Raw genomic sequence first — 14780 nt, 5'->3', positions numbered from 1 at the left:
ATATCCCCCTTTGTTAAATAAAAAGTACAAATAATACATATGTAGATCATAACTCTTCAATAAGTCAGTTTGGTGCTCAAATCAATAACCCATATCTTGCTATGTGAGGCTGCGGGGATACAGGAGAAGTCTCCCTGACTGGCACTGGTGGCAGAGACACAGCTGTAATCGCTGGGCTCTTAGGATTCTCAGGTGGCAAAATCTTGCTTCTGACATTTGGAGTTGGCGAATGCTGAGGCAGGTGTTTGAAATGAAAAGAATCTCGCTTAATGGACTTTCCAGGATGGTAAGCAGTCCCCATGTGTGCTTTACTAGTCACAACCCTCAGTAGGTCAACATCAAAAAGAGCATCAGATTTACGTTTTTGGATGACAAGACTCCTTCTCCTCACATCAGCATTTATCTGCATAAGTCTTCATTTTGTATTTGCAACATGAATCTGTTTGACAAAGTTCATCATCATCATCATCAATCACTCTTTTAGTGGTCCATTGTGGCAACTTGGTCTTCGTGATACTCCCAAACATCAGGATTGCAGGACTTTCACCTGAAGTTGAATGGGGAGTCACCCGGTATCCACGAAGAGGAGAATTAATTGATGATTTGAGTTTAAGCTTTTCTTGTTCAGTACGCGGAACAATCTTTTTTAGGGTGCTCATAAAACGCTAAACAACGCTGTTTGCTTGTGATGGTAGGGGTGTGCTTTTCTGATGCTCGACGTTCAGATGAGTAAGAAAGTATTTGAATTCTCAACTGTTGAAGGCTGGGCCATTGTCGACTTCAGAATTGAAGGAACGCTCCATATTTCAAAAATACCATCTAGCTCCTCAATGACTGTTTTCTGAGAGATCGATGAGAGGCCTTCTACCAAGGGAAAACGAGAATACCCATCTATGACTAGCATTAGGTGATGTCCATTGTAAAGGGGTCCAAAAAGTCAACAGCGATTCTCTCCGACATATGCTTTGGAAGATTAGACATGTTCAATGGATGCTGGGTTGTTTTTGGAGATAAACAGTTGCACAAATGACAGGCCTTTAATTCTCTTCCATCAAGATGAGGAAACAAACTCGTCTCGGAGAGGTCACTCAGTGATGACAATTCCACAATGTCCCTCATGTGCCACTTCAAGGACTTGCTGACTCAGAGAATAGTGATTCAGAAAAGGGGGTGGTGATGAACAGAGTGTCTGAATTAAGCAGACCACTCATACCCAGTCCAAAGATCAGGGCTTTATCCATCACCGTTTTTTAGCTCACTGCACCATCCCAGCTCAGAACTTGGCTATATGCAAATTAGTCTGACCCTGGCCCAGTGCATCATGGGAACAGGGCAGACCAAACTACCAAGCCAATTCTTATACTGGGAAGGAAACAAGCTACCGGGGACCGGTTTCTGGCATTTCAGCCGTCTTCGGCCCGGCTTGCTTGAATCCTGATGGTGCAATGAGCTAGGAACTCACATCTGAGTATACCCTTCCACGCTTGTGGTGCACAAAAATGATTCAGAAAAGGGGGTGGTGATGAACAGAGTGTCTGAATTAAGCAGACCACTCTTACCCAGTCCAAAGATCAGGGCTTTATCCATCACCGTTTTTTAGCTCACTGCACCATCCAAGCTCAGAACTTGGCTATATGCAAATTAGTCTGACCCTGGCCCAGTGCATCATGGGAACAGGGCAGACCAAACTACCAAGCCAATTCTTATACTGGGAAGGAAACAAGCTACCAGTGACCGGTTCCTGGCATTTCAGCCGTCTTCGGCCCGGCTTGCTTGAATCCTGATGGTGCAATGAGCTAGGGACTCACATCTGAGTATACCCTTCCACGCTTGTGGTGGACAAAAATGATTCAGAAAAGGGGGTGGTGATGAACAGAGTGTCTGAATTAAGCAGACCACTTTTACCCAGTCCAAAGATCAGGGCTTTATCCATCACCGTTTTTTAGCTCACTGCACCATCCCAGCTCAGAACTTGGCTATATGCAAATTAGTCTGACCCTGGCCCAGTGCATCATGGGAACAGGGCAGACCAAACTACCAAGCCAATTCTTATACTGGGAAGGAAACAAGCTACTGGGGACCGGTTTCTGGCATTTCAGCCGTCTTCGGCCCGGCTTGCTTGAATCCTGATGGTGCAATGAGCTAGGGACTCACATCTGAGTATACCCTTCCACGCTTGTGGTGGATAAAAATGATTCAGAAAAGGGGGTGGTGATGAACAGAGTGTCTGAATTAAGCAGACCACTCTTACCCAGTCCAAAGATCAGGGCTTTATCCATCACCGCTTTTTAGCTCACTGCACCATCCCAGCTCAGAACTTGGCTATATGCAAATTAGTCTGACCCTGGCCCAGTGCATCATGGGAACATGGCAGACCAAACTACCAAGCCAATTCTTATACTGGGAAGGAAAAAAGCTAGCGGGGACCGGTTTCTGGCATGTCAGCCGTCTTCGGCCCGGCTTGCTTGAATCCTGATGGTGCAATGAGCTAGGGACTCACATCTGAGTATACCCTTCCACGCTTGTGGTGGACAAAAATGATTCAGAAAAGGGGGTGGTGATGAACAGAGTGTCTGAATTAAGCAGACCACTCTTACCCAGTCCAAAGATCAGGGCTTTATCCATCACCGTTTTTTAGCTCACTGCACCATCCCAGCTCAGAACTTGGCTATATGCAAATTAGTCTGACCCTGGCCCAGTGCATCATGGGAACAGGGCAGACCAAACTACCAAGCCAATTCTTATACTGGGAAGGAAACAAGCTACCGGGGACCGGTTTCTGGCATTTCAGCCGTCTTCGGCCCGGCTTGCTTGAATCCTGATGGTGCAATGAGCTAGGGACTCACATCTGAGTATATCCTTCCACGCTTGTGGTGGACAAAAATGATTCAGAAAAGGGGGTGGTGATGAACAGAGTGTCTGAATTAAGCAGACCACTCTTACCCAGTCCAAAGATCAGGGCTTTATCCATCACCGTTTTTTAGCTCACTGCACCATCCCAGCTCAGAACTTGGCTATATGCAAATTAGTCTGACCCTGGCCCAGTGCATCATGGGAACAGTATTCCTTAATTTTCTAAATTAGAGCTAAAATAAATTTTGCTCTTTGGAAGAAATCCAGACTTATTCATGCAATCACAGAGCCCAACAACTGTGTCATATTCATAGAAAAAATATATTTTTATTTTTACTAAACCATACTTGTAACCTATTGGAATTCAAAGGTTTCAAATTGCAATTTTATCAGGTTTTTTCAATATTTACAATATTTTAAAGGTACGTATAAAAGGTGCTCAAGAAGAACGTGCATAGAGTGAGTGCTCGAAAAGTTGGCGCGAGTGATTCAAGAGAAGGGAAAGAAGAGTAGGTGACAATTTTTACAAGTGAGTATGCTGATTCAATACTAATAACAAATCAAAATGTCCTGTCCACTTTCAAAAGTTCACAATCCAGTGTATCAAATTATTCTTTTTTACACGTTTTTACACTAGATGTATAGTGATCCAGGAAGTCTTAATAGGGGTGTCGACGTTTCGACCCGACTTAATGCCTTGGGAAAACTGATAGCCTCTGCTTGCGGGTCTTCTTCAGGACTAGGGAGCACCCTCCGTACCTGACATGAACCAGTTCCCTAATGGTAATTCAAGTGGTCGTCATCAAAAATCGACCCAGGATCTATGTATCCATCTTTCGGATTGGAATCCGTATGAATTAATCTAATTTCAATGGCGGTGAGCTCACTCAGTCTATGTATCCAAGTGGCCAGATTGCTTGTATAGTGCCGTCAAAGTAAACCTAATCTCCAGGGTAGTAAATTCCAAGGTTATGGACTCCTTCACATTTTAGGATATCCAATATTTCTTCCCACCTCAATGGGGGTACTGTATATAAGTGCCGATGTGGTCACTCTTGTTAGATTCCTTGTTCGCCAAAGTTAAACGCGAAAAGGAGGGGGTTAGTCCGTTATCCTACGCCAATAATCATTGAATTGAATCAGGTCAAGGACCATTGTTTTTGTTAACGTTCTGTACCCAGGTCCCAGACCGGTTTGGGATACCCCATTTTTGATAATGGTCATCATGGGAACAGGGCAGACCAAACTACCAAGCCAATTCTTATACTGGGAAGGAAACAAGCTACCGGGGACCGGTTTCTGGCATTTCAGCCGTCTTCGGCCCGGCTTGCTTGAATCCTGATGGTGCAATGAGCTAGGGACTCACATCTGAGTATACCCTTCCACGCTTGTGGTGGACAAAAATGATTCAGAAAAGGGGGGGTGATGAACAGAGTGTCTGAATTAAGCAGACCACTCTTACCCAGTCCAAAGATCAGGGCTTTATCCATCTTGGCTATATGCAAATTAGTCTGACCCTGGCCCAGTGCATCATGGGAACAGGGCAAGCCCTGATCTTTGGACTGGGTAAGAGTGGTCTGCTTAATTCAGACACTCTGTTCATCACCACCCCCTTTTCTGAATCGTTTTTGGCCACTATAGGTGTGGCAGGGTATACTCAGACATGAGTCCCTTTCTCACTGCTCCATCAGGATTCAAGCAAGCCGGGCCGAAGACGGCTGAAATGCCAGAAACCGGTCCCCGGTAGCTTGTCTCCTTTCTGGTGAAGAATTGGCTTGGTAGTTTAGTCTGCCCTGTTCCCATGATGCACTGGGCCAGGGACAGACTGATTTGCATATAGCCAGGTTCTGAGCTGGGATGGGGCAGTGAGATAAATAACGGTGATGGATCAAGCCCTGATCTTTGGACTGGGTAAGAGTGGTCTGCTTAATTCAGACACTCTGTTCATCACCACCCCCTTTTCTGAATCGTTTTTGGCCACTATAGGTGTGGCAGGGTATACTCAGACATGAGTCCCTTTCTCACTGCTCCATCAGGATTCAAGCAAGCCGGGCCGAAGACGGCTGAAATGCCAGAAATCGGTCCCCGGTAGCCTGTCTCCTTTCTGGTGAAGAATTGGCTTGGTAGTTTAGTCTGCCCTGTTCCCATGATGCACTGGGCCAGGGACAGACTGATTTGCATATAGCCAGGTTCTGAGCTGGGATGGGGCAGCGAGATAAGTAAAGGTGATGGATCAAGCCCTGATCTTTGGACTGGGTAAGAGTGGTCTGCTTAATTCAGACACTCTGTTCATCACCACCCCCTTTTCTGAATCGACTCAGAGAATAGGACATGTTACAACGCAAACTTTTACAACGCATGCCTTTACAACACGGTTTTTACATCGCAACTTCCATTATAACGCATGATTTTACAACGCATGCGATCACAATGCATTTTTAGAAACTACACTTACAACGCATTCCATAACAACTTATACCATTACAACGCATACCATTATAACGCATACCATTACAACGCATAATACTTTTAGGGCAACAGTAGTGTAAGTGTTGAATAGTGTAGGGGTAAAAATTACTATTCCAACTCCAGTGAGTGCAACAGTAGGGTAAGTGTTGAATAGTGTAGGGGTAAAAATTACTATTCCCACTCCAGTGAGTGCAACAGTAGGGTAAGTGTTGGATAGTGTAGGGGTAAAAACTTACTATTCCCACTTTAGTGAGTGCAACAGTAGAGTAAGTGTTGGATAGTGTAGGGGTAAAAATTACTATTTCCCATTACTTACCTTCTAATGCGTTGTAGTGGCATGGGTTGTAATGCCTGTGTTGTAATGGCATGCAATCTAAAGGACGTTGTGTTGTAATGGCTGCGTTGTAAAGGTAGCCCGTTGTAAGGACTGCGTTGTAATGGTTGTTTTCCGTCTCAGACTCTCATCTATGATGATTCTCAAACCTTGTAAGGCAATACCGTCTTGAGTAACGGAAAGTTCATTTTTCACATTTTTTAACATCTGATATTCACTGTCATTTGTAAGAGGTTGAGTGTGCTGTTTCCAGGACTGCAATAATGTTGTTATATTTTAGCATATCACTGCCTGGTGTTGTGGCAGCAATGATTTTTTCCACTGATATAGCTGCAGGTGTGCTGGACTTTACAATGAAGATAATGTAGGCTTCACTTGTTTCAGAGTGGTACAATGACACTGTACTGGCACTCGTGAAAAGTAGTCAGCAGGATTTTGTTTGATCCATCCCATGTCGGAGCACAATAGTTTAGTCATTCCTGCAGTCGCAACCCCATCTCTCAAAGCGAGGAGGCCTCTTGGCTTTGGGATTGTCAAAGATGGTAAGCAATTCTTGGTGCTCTGTAGACAAGAGTGAAATGCTTGCCATATAGAAACACTTGAAAATGTTTACAAGCCCACACCACAGCAAAGCTTTCTTATTGCAGGTTGTGAATAGGCACGTTCAGTTTGCGTCAAACTTCTGCTAGCATAAGTCACAATAAGCCTTCGAGCATTTAGATGTCCATTGTGGTGGGCAAGAATCGTGCCCAATCCTACTGGGTTTGCGCCAACAATAACTTCTGTATGTAGCTTTGGATCAAAATAGGCCATTTCAGTGGCATTCTCAATTACATGTTTGATTTTCTTGAAACTTTGTTCACATTCATGTGACCATTGAAACAAAGCATTTTGTTCAGTTAAGTCTCTTAATGGAGCACTTGCTGTCGCAAAATCATGGATATAGCTAAAACAGTAGCTGGCCATGCCAATAAAAGAGAGTAACATGGTAATATTTTGTGTGGGACAGGTGGCTGACAAAGCCTGTACTTTAGCTGTATCTTAAATCATTCACCCATTAGAGAAAATATGGCCGAAGGATTTGAGTTTTGTTTTGTGGAACTCACACTTCTCTGCATTAATAGTGAAAACTGCAGCATCAAGTAAACGGCACACTTGTGTAAGAGCTTTCCTATGTTCATTTGTGTGGCCCAAAAGATCAAAATATCATCACTGCAATTGAAAGCATGCACGACATCCTGTATTATGTGGGGAATACCATTTTAAAACAGTCTACAGCTGATGCCGCAGCAAAACCTTTATGTCTGAACAAACCTTTATGGGAAGAAAATGTAGTAATGTACCTGCAACTTTCTTCAAGTTCCAATTGATGATATCCTTTGTTCAGATCAAGGCGAGAAAAGACTTTGGCTCCATTCAGCTGTGTGATCATATCTGCAATCTGTGGACTGGATGTCGTTCTCTTTCCATTGCCTTGTTAGCTTGACGCATATAAGCACAGATGCTTTTTTTTTTTTCTCCTTTTTTTTTTTTCTTCTGTCCTCATATTCGCCCTTGGTGACCATATGGTGACGAAGAGATATAGGAGATGACTGAGACACTGGCCCAGGTATACTGGGGGGGATTTAGAAGGTACCAACCAAAGTATTCCGCAATGCCACGCATCCCAACTTTATCCTCATCTGATGGCACCGACAGGGTTGGCGAACTGCTATATACAACCCATTTCATAACCAGAGTCGCATGTATAGGGTATGTATAGCAAAAGGGGATCAAGAAAGATGATCCTTCCAAGCAGCACAATCATAGGACATGGGGGGGAAAAAAAAAAAAATACCATGATGTTTTGGCCTATGATTACCAATTCAAAAGTAGCCAAAATCTCCTCTTGTGTTGGTTACCTACTCTAGCCATATCTAGTTTGGACATCTGTAACATAGCTGCACGCCAACCTGTAAAGAGAGGAGGTGTCTTGTCTTTCCACCGTTTACAAATTTCTCTTCTAGCCAATAAACAGCTGTAAAAGACCAGTTTTTTACCTATACCTTCAAGCTCGGGTATAATACCAAAGAAAACTAACGTGGGGCAAGGACTAACTTGTACACTAATTGCTAGTGAGAGGGAAGCACAAATTTCATTCCAAAATGATGTTATATATGGACACTCAAAGAACATATGTATATCTGATGCTGCTACGAGACCACATCTAGGGCATGAGACCTGAGCATTATTGGGGAACTTTGATAAACGTAGTGGAGAGTAGTACGCTCTATGTAGTGTAAACAAGTGGTTACGACGGAGCCAGGATGGTTTCACAATCTCCCCCAGAATCTTAAACGATTTGAACCACAAGCCCTCCACATCGGTGTTAGTGATATATGTTTCCCAGAGGGAGTGGGGGAGCAGGAATTCGCCATCGAACTCGTCTAGTATAAGGTTGTACCAGAATGTTATCTCTTTTTTAAAGGGAGGTTTGTCCATCAGATAGGTTACTAGATTGTTATCAGCACCTAATTTGAGCCTACCCCTACCTTGACTATAAGCTTGGGACCAACTCTGGATTTGAAGGTATTTAAAGCGTGAAAAGCGAATTCCTATTGTTGAGCTCAGGGTCTCCCATGAGAGTAAAACTCCATCATCATCAAACAGGTCCCCCCAAGATGAGAGCCCAGCCTCTCTAACTGGGAGGGCTAGGCTATCCAAAAGCCAGGACGGTGCACCTGGTGAGTCCCATAATGGGGCCCGACTTAGATAGTAGTCCAGTTTGAGTGTACGTCTTAAATTAGTCCATGTTCTGGCAAGATCCCTCAAAACCTTTAACTTGACCTTCTTAAAGTACTTAGGGGCCCCAAATTTTAACAAAAAGTTTGTTGGCCCAATTTTTTCCCCCTTAAGAAGTGCTACAAATATTTTTCCGCTCCCCACGTTATTAGGGGTCTTAAAAGCATCCTAATGTGGGAAAGTTGGAAAGCCCAACCATATAACTGGAGGTCCGGTGCTGCAAGGCCCCCTTTTTCTCTACGCCGTCTTATCTTCTTCCAAGATAACCTGGGCGTACGGCTGTTCCAAATAAATCTATTTAATTCCGTTTGGAGTTTGGCAGTCAAAGATGGATCAAAAAAAAGAGGGATAGTATTAAACAAAAACATAATCTTGGGTAAAATGGTAATTTTAACCAGATTGGATCTACCTATCAGGGAAATAGGAAGAGCTGACCAAGATCTCAACGATCTTCGAGCTTCCTTAGCCACACGAGCAAAGTTTAAAGGGGAGATCTTATTAATATCCGTATAGATATTTAACCCGAGATACCTAAGGGTGGAACTAGGCTGTACCCCTACAACCGGTGCAGGGTGATTCCAAACCATAATGTCGGTTTTGGATGCATTCACTTCATAACCGGATATTGCCCCAAACTCTTCTGCAATAGATATAACAGTAGGGAATGCTGAACTCAACTCAGATGAAAAAATAAGGACATCGTCCGCATATAGTGCGACTTTCCGCTCCCATCCTTCAAAAATAAAAGGTTTTATATTAATATTATCCCGGATTAGTTGAGCGAAAGGCTCAATATATAAATCAAACAAAAGTGGTGAGAGGGGACACCCTTGACGGGTTCTTCGTGTAATGTCGAAAGGCTCGGTAAGTTCCCCGTTAACCAGTAGTGAAGCAGAAGGGTTTTTGTATAATAGTTTTACTGCTCGTCTAAAATTCTCTCCCAGATTGATCTTTTTAAAACTTCTTCTAAGTACACCCAGTTTACCCTGTCAAAGGCTTTGGTGGCATCAAGAGTAAAAACTGCTAAAGGAAGTGATGCTGAAGTAGCCATATCTACAGCGCCAATAAGGTCATAAGTCAGTTCATACAATTGCCTCTCTTTTACAAAGCCCTTCTGATCCATATGCAAGATGTTGTTTGCTATACCACCCAATCTATTCACAAGCACTGCTGCAAAGATTTTATAGTCCGTGCTGAGAATTGAGATTGGCCTATATGACCCACAGTTAGTTGCAGGTTTGCCCGGCTTTGAAATCACTTCGGTCTTACTCCTTCTCTGCCTTTGTTTTTTTTTCCTTTTTTTATTTACTCCCATATTTGGTTAATGGTCGATCGTGGCAGTGGTCCACAGCGGAGTGCTATCTTTCTGGGAATCCAGATAGATAGAGTGGGGGTTTCCCGTGGGTGGGAGGGTGATCGGGGGGGGGGGGAAGCAAAAATTGTCCTCTTAAACGTCCTTTACAGTACTTTCTAGAAAGGAATGACAGGAATCAGCTAATTTATAGTTTATCCCTTGGAGTTTGGCAGAATTTGCTTTTGGGTTTTATAATATTTTTTTCCCACTGTAATGCATAACCTACGCATTTTGTCCTGGAACACTAATGGTCTTCGGACTTCACCTAGAAGAAATAATATCATGCAATATCTACGAGATTCGGTTGCACAAATATTAGTGCTCCAGGAGACACATTTGGCAGAAACGGAAATGCAAAACTTGTTGAGTAAGAACAGATGAATAGATTTTGGGGTTATAACAACACAAACTTCACATATTAGGGGGGTGGCCATTCTTTTAAAAAAATCTATCAGGGCTAGGCTAGTCTCTAAACAGGTAGACCCGTATGGTCGATGGGCAATAGCTTCTGTTATTATTTTGGGTTCACCGTTCACAATAGTAGGTTATTACGGCCCAAACCAAGACGATCCATCAGTATTGGTTACACTTTTTTCACAATTATATGTATTCTTAGAGACGGTTATTCTAGCAGGCAATTTTAATATAGTCCTAGATCCAATATTAGATAAGTCACCTACTAACAGGGCTATAACTCTATCTAAGACTAGGATGTTTCTGTTAAATAATATGAAAGCATTGAACTATATCGATATATGGAGGACACTACATGGGTCCCAAAAGGGGGTCACATTTAAAAATTACAAATTTCACCACCAGTCTCGGATCGACTTCATTCTGATTAATCACACTTTAGTTAAATACGTAAAATCAGTTGCTCATCTACCTTTTCATCTCTCAGACCATACAGCCATCTTGCTTGAGCTTGAGGTTCCATCTAGGCCCTCGCTAAGATACTGGTCTTTGGATAGAGCAATACTCGTCTCGCCTGACATCTCAGAGGCATTAAATCAGGAAGTCAAATCCTTCTGGGAGTTTAACCAGGGGTCCGCTCCCCCTGGGATAACTTGGAACGCATTCAAAGCTACTTTAAGGGGCTATCTAACCAATATATCAGCATACAAAAACAAAACCTATAGGGATGCAGTAGCCTCTCTAGAATTGGAGATAGCAAAACTTCAAGAAGAGATTGAAACGAACTCAGTATTAACAGGGTCCCCATCAGTTGGGATAAATTAACAGTCCTAAAAGGAGATCTCTCCTCAGTCTTGAGTGCACGGGTCTTAGAGAGATGGGAGGCTAGTAAATTGGCCCACTTCGAATATGGGGAAGGTGCCGGCAAGCTCCTTGCCTGGAAGTCGAAGACTGATAGGGTCCGAAATAATATTAGTGCCATCAGCAAAGATGGTGTACTACACTCCACAGATGAGGGAATTAGTGGCGCTTTTAGAAGTTTCTTTAGTGAGATATATCAAGAAGATAATAATGTACAACCCACCCAAGCAAGGGATTGGTTATCTAGGATTGCTCTTCCGGTTCTAGACTCAGAACAAATGGAAATCTTAGACGGCCCTATTACATCGGAGGAAGTTAATTCCGCCATCTTGAAAAGCAAAAAAGGCAAAGCAGCTGGACCAGATGGGTTACCCTTGGAAATATATAAAGTAATATGTCCATCTATTCTTCCTTACTTAACAAATTTGTTTAATAGTATTCTACTAGAAGGTGCCTTACCTCCCTCTTCTTGGGATAGGGCCTCTATAACTCTGATTTTAAAGACAGATGCTTACACTGTCCTTTTTAGGCACTACCTCGACAGGCGAAAACCATGCTGTTGTACCGGCAGATTGTTCAATGATTTCATGCTTTAATAATGCCTCATGTTCTTTTTGCAATAGCTTCCTGTAAATACAATGAAATTCCACTGTGTCACTGGGCAACAGGACAAATGGTCTCATTAATATGCAGTTGAACTTTCATAGTCTTAAGTTTTCCTAATCCATGAAACAACAATGAAAACTACCTCACTATTTCATGATGAGCATTTATGTTGGAAATTACAAATACCAGTCTCATTCTGTCAGCAGTACTGAAATGAAGTAAACAAGCACTAGGTGAAGTACCTTGAAACGTGAATTGGTGCTTGTACTTTTTGTGTTTCATGGCTGCTACAAATAAACCTTAACTTTTTAATGGCATTGATGCAGGTCATATATACACCATAGTCTTTAACGGTATGAGACGGGGCACTGGAGACACTTCATTGTACTGCTCCTCAGGCATGATGTTTATTGACACACCACTGTCTATGATAAAAGGTATTGAACTAGCATTCACCTTTACTGTGATATTAGGACAGTAGCTAAATTAATTTTGTGACTTCACTTGTCGATCTTTCTTCGACCTGCATTCTCCCATGCATTTAGCCAATCCGATATGTGCATGTTTCCTTTTAGTTGACATCGGCAACGCACATCTCTATTCTTCACTGACGTTTGACAATGACGTTGATGTACTTTTGGATGAAGATTTAGATGGCAATCGACTATGTTGAGTTTCCATTTGTCTCAACTCATAAGGCTGCTTGGCCTTGTGGGTGTGAGTAGAACTTCACTTCCGAAACATTTCAGCGTCCATTTTCTTTTCTCGACATGTCGCACTTAGCTTTTTCTTTGCTTTGCAAACCATTACAAAATGGTTCAATTTATTTCAGCCCTTACATACTTGTCCAATGTCTGGACATTTACCCCCATGTGGAAAACAAAATCTGCATCTGAAGCACAGTTTTTTTTCTGAGGACACATCACTTTGTGCCCCTCAACCTTGTGTCTCTGCTTGCTTTTCAGATTTTGGGGTGATTCACTCTGGGCTCCTCCATCCATAATGTCAGCAGCTTGTCGTTCTGCACGCTCTGTCGCTCTTGCAGAAAGGAGTACTTGCTCCAGACTGGGTGTTTCTCTCAGCATTCATTGTCTGAATTAATTGGAAAGGAACCATCTATTACTCTAAGACTTACAGCTTCTTCATCACTGAATTAATTGAACTTACAATGTTTGATGGCAATATCAAGTCTCTAGACAAACTTGCTGATTTTTACACCAGCTTTCGGCCTTTCTTGGTTGAAAATGTATCTTACGTAATTTATATTCGGCATGGGATGTAATTTGATTTTTAGCTCCATTTTGGTTTGACTGTATCAGCATGTGGTATTTTCTTTATTACTTTCTTTACTCCTTCACTGGCAAGATTCTAGAGATATTTGGTGATCTTTTTGTTATCTGCTTTTTATAATGCACCGATGAAATCAAAAGTTTTGATCCAGGAAATCCATCTGGCTCCAGTATTCAGCTTTTTCGCTGCATCGAATGGTAGCAGTGGTTTCAGGAAGACGTACCATCATAACCTGTGGAACTGCCTGCTGTTGAGAGCAGAGCCTGCTCTAGCGATGTTGGCTTCCCACTTGGACCGTCAACTTAGTCAAGCAAAAGCTGGGTGCTGACACTTATGTTGTTGGGGCCAATCTGATTTTGTGTGATCATTGGAGCCTTCTAGCTTCTTGACGACCCTTGAATTGTGCGGAATGCACACAGAGCATTTTGTGGTGTTCATTTTGAGGACCAACAGCTTTGCAAGCACAACTCCTGTCCTTTCACTTGGATTTATTTGCCTGCTATATACGTCAGTTGGCTCTTTTTGCTCAGGTTCTGATAAGCATCATTATATTCATGACTATTCTTTCTTTTAGCACTTCTTTGTAACTGATTGTTGCTGCCTTTAGCGTTTCTCTATACCTGGTTATCACTGCCTTTAGAGTTAACATTCCATGTAGCTTATGGTTCTATGTTGTGTTGTGGTGCAGTAATTCTTACACGGCCTCACCAGCAGGTTGCTGGCTGATAATCCACAAATTTCTCTGTATAGCCTTTGTCTTCTTCGAAAGCTTTGCACTAGCTGGAGGGGCACTTTGATTCCACATATAACAATCGTTGATCTTCACTTCAACTGAGGCACGTGCGACACTCAGGAGCAGTTTGCTTGACCACGGCAAACTGTCTGGGAGAGCACTGTCTGTTCATCAAGTTAGGTATCCCCTATCTCGTCGCCAGTTGTAGCATCCTCTCCAGCCTTCGAGCATGTAAATGGTCATGAAATACACGGAGTGTAACCCTTAACTAATCATTCTACTGCTTCGATGACTCGTCGGGGGTAGTGAGCACTATGTAAATGCAATTACAATTCTACATTATGAATTCTATCAACCACACCCAACCACTTACGTCACTTTTCTACGGAGTCAGTCAGAATCCAAAGAGTCCCATCATCTCTAACTCACAAGACACTACACCTAACTTGCCTTTCTTCCATCCGCTCGTACAAAACTACTCCGCTCTTAATTAGGCAGTGATGCCATTATTTCTATGTCGTTTGGGAAGGGATTAATGAAAAAAACGTTGTAATTGTGTATGGCTGTGATGGCTATCCTTCCACTATTTCAAAATGGATCCTTTATCACTAGTGTGTTGTGTCTGTGCTTGCAATGATTCAAGATTTAAATTAGCAGTCTGAAGTGCCAGGGTAAAACAATTATATCAGCACTGAAAGTAGTCACAGACCATACACCACTTCAGGCACAGAAGTGGGGTTGACAAAGTAAAGGAAGTAACCTTCATCTGTGAGCGACACATGGGATTTATCAATGTATATATCAAATATTGAAGTGAATTCAAATGCAGCTCAATCTAGTGTAGTTGTCTATGGTAGTCTGGTGGTGTCCGGTTTCAACTCTTTTTATAATTAAAAAAAATCTTTTTGACGATGGTGCTCCCTTGCTAGGACTCTGAAATAACAAATAAGAACACAGCTTGTTGCAAATGACAACCATCTTTTTCTTTTTCAGGCTGGATAGTACTTTCACCTGCACACATAAAATCACCAATGTTAAGGAAATGGAACACACCTGCCTTTTAAATCCAAATCTTGTAACATTGT

General features: G+C 42.5%; 1 protein-coding gene across 2 annotated transcripts in view; it reads right to left on the bottom strand.

Annotated features, from left to right (window-relative positions):
* The window catches only part of NAAA (N-acylethanolamine acid amidase), a 393144-nt gene that overhangs the window by 141386 nt on the left and 236978 nt on the right, over positions 1 to 14780 (bottom strand). The gene's annotated exons all lie outside the window — the stretch shown is intronic.

Source organism: Lissotriton vulgaris, chromosome 3_1 (genome assembly GCF_964263255.1).
Source record: "Lissotriton vulgaris chromosome 3_1, aLisVul1.2, whole genome shotgun sequence".
NCBI lineage: Eukaryota > Metazoa > Chordata > Amphibia > Caudata > Salamandridae > Lissotriton > Lissotriton vulgaris.
Note: the sequence above shows the minus strand (reverse complement) of the source record. Positions and strands in the feature narration are given on the sequence as shown.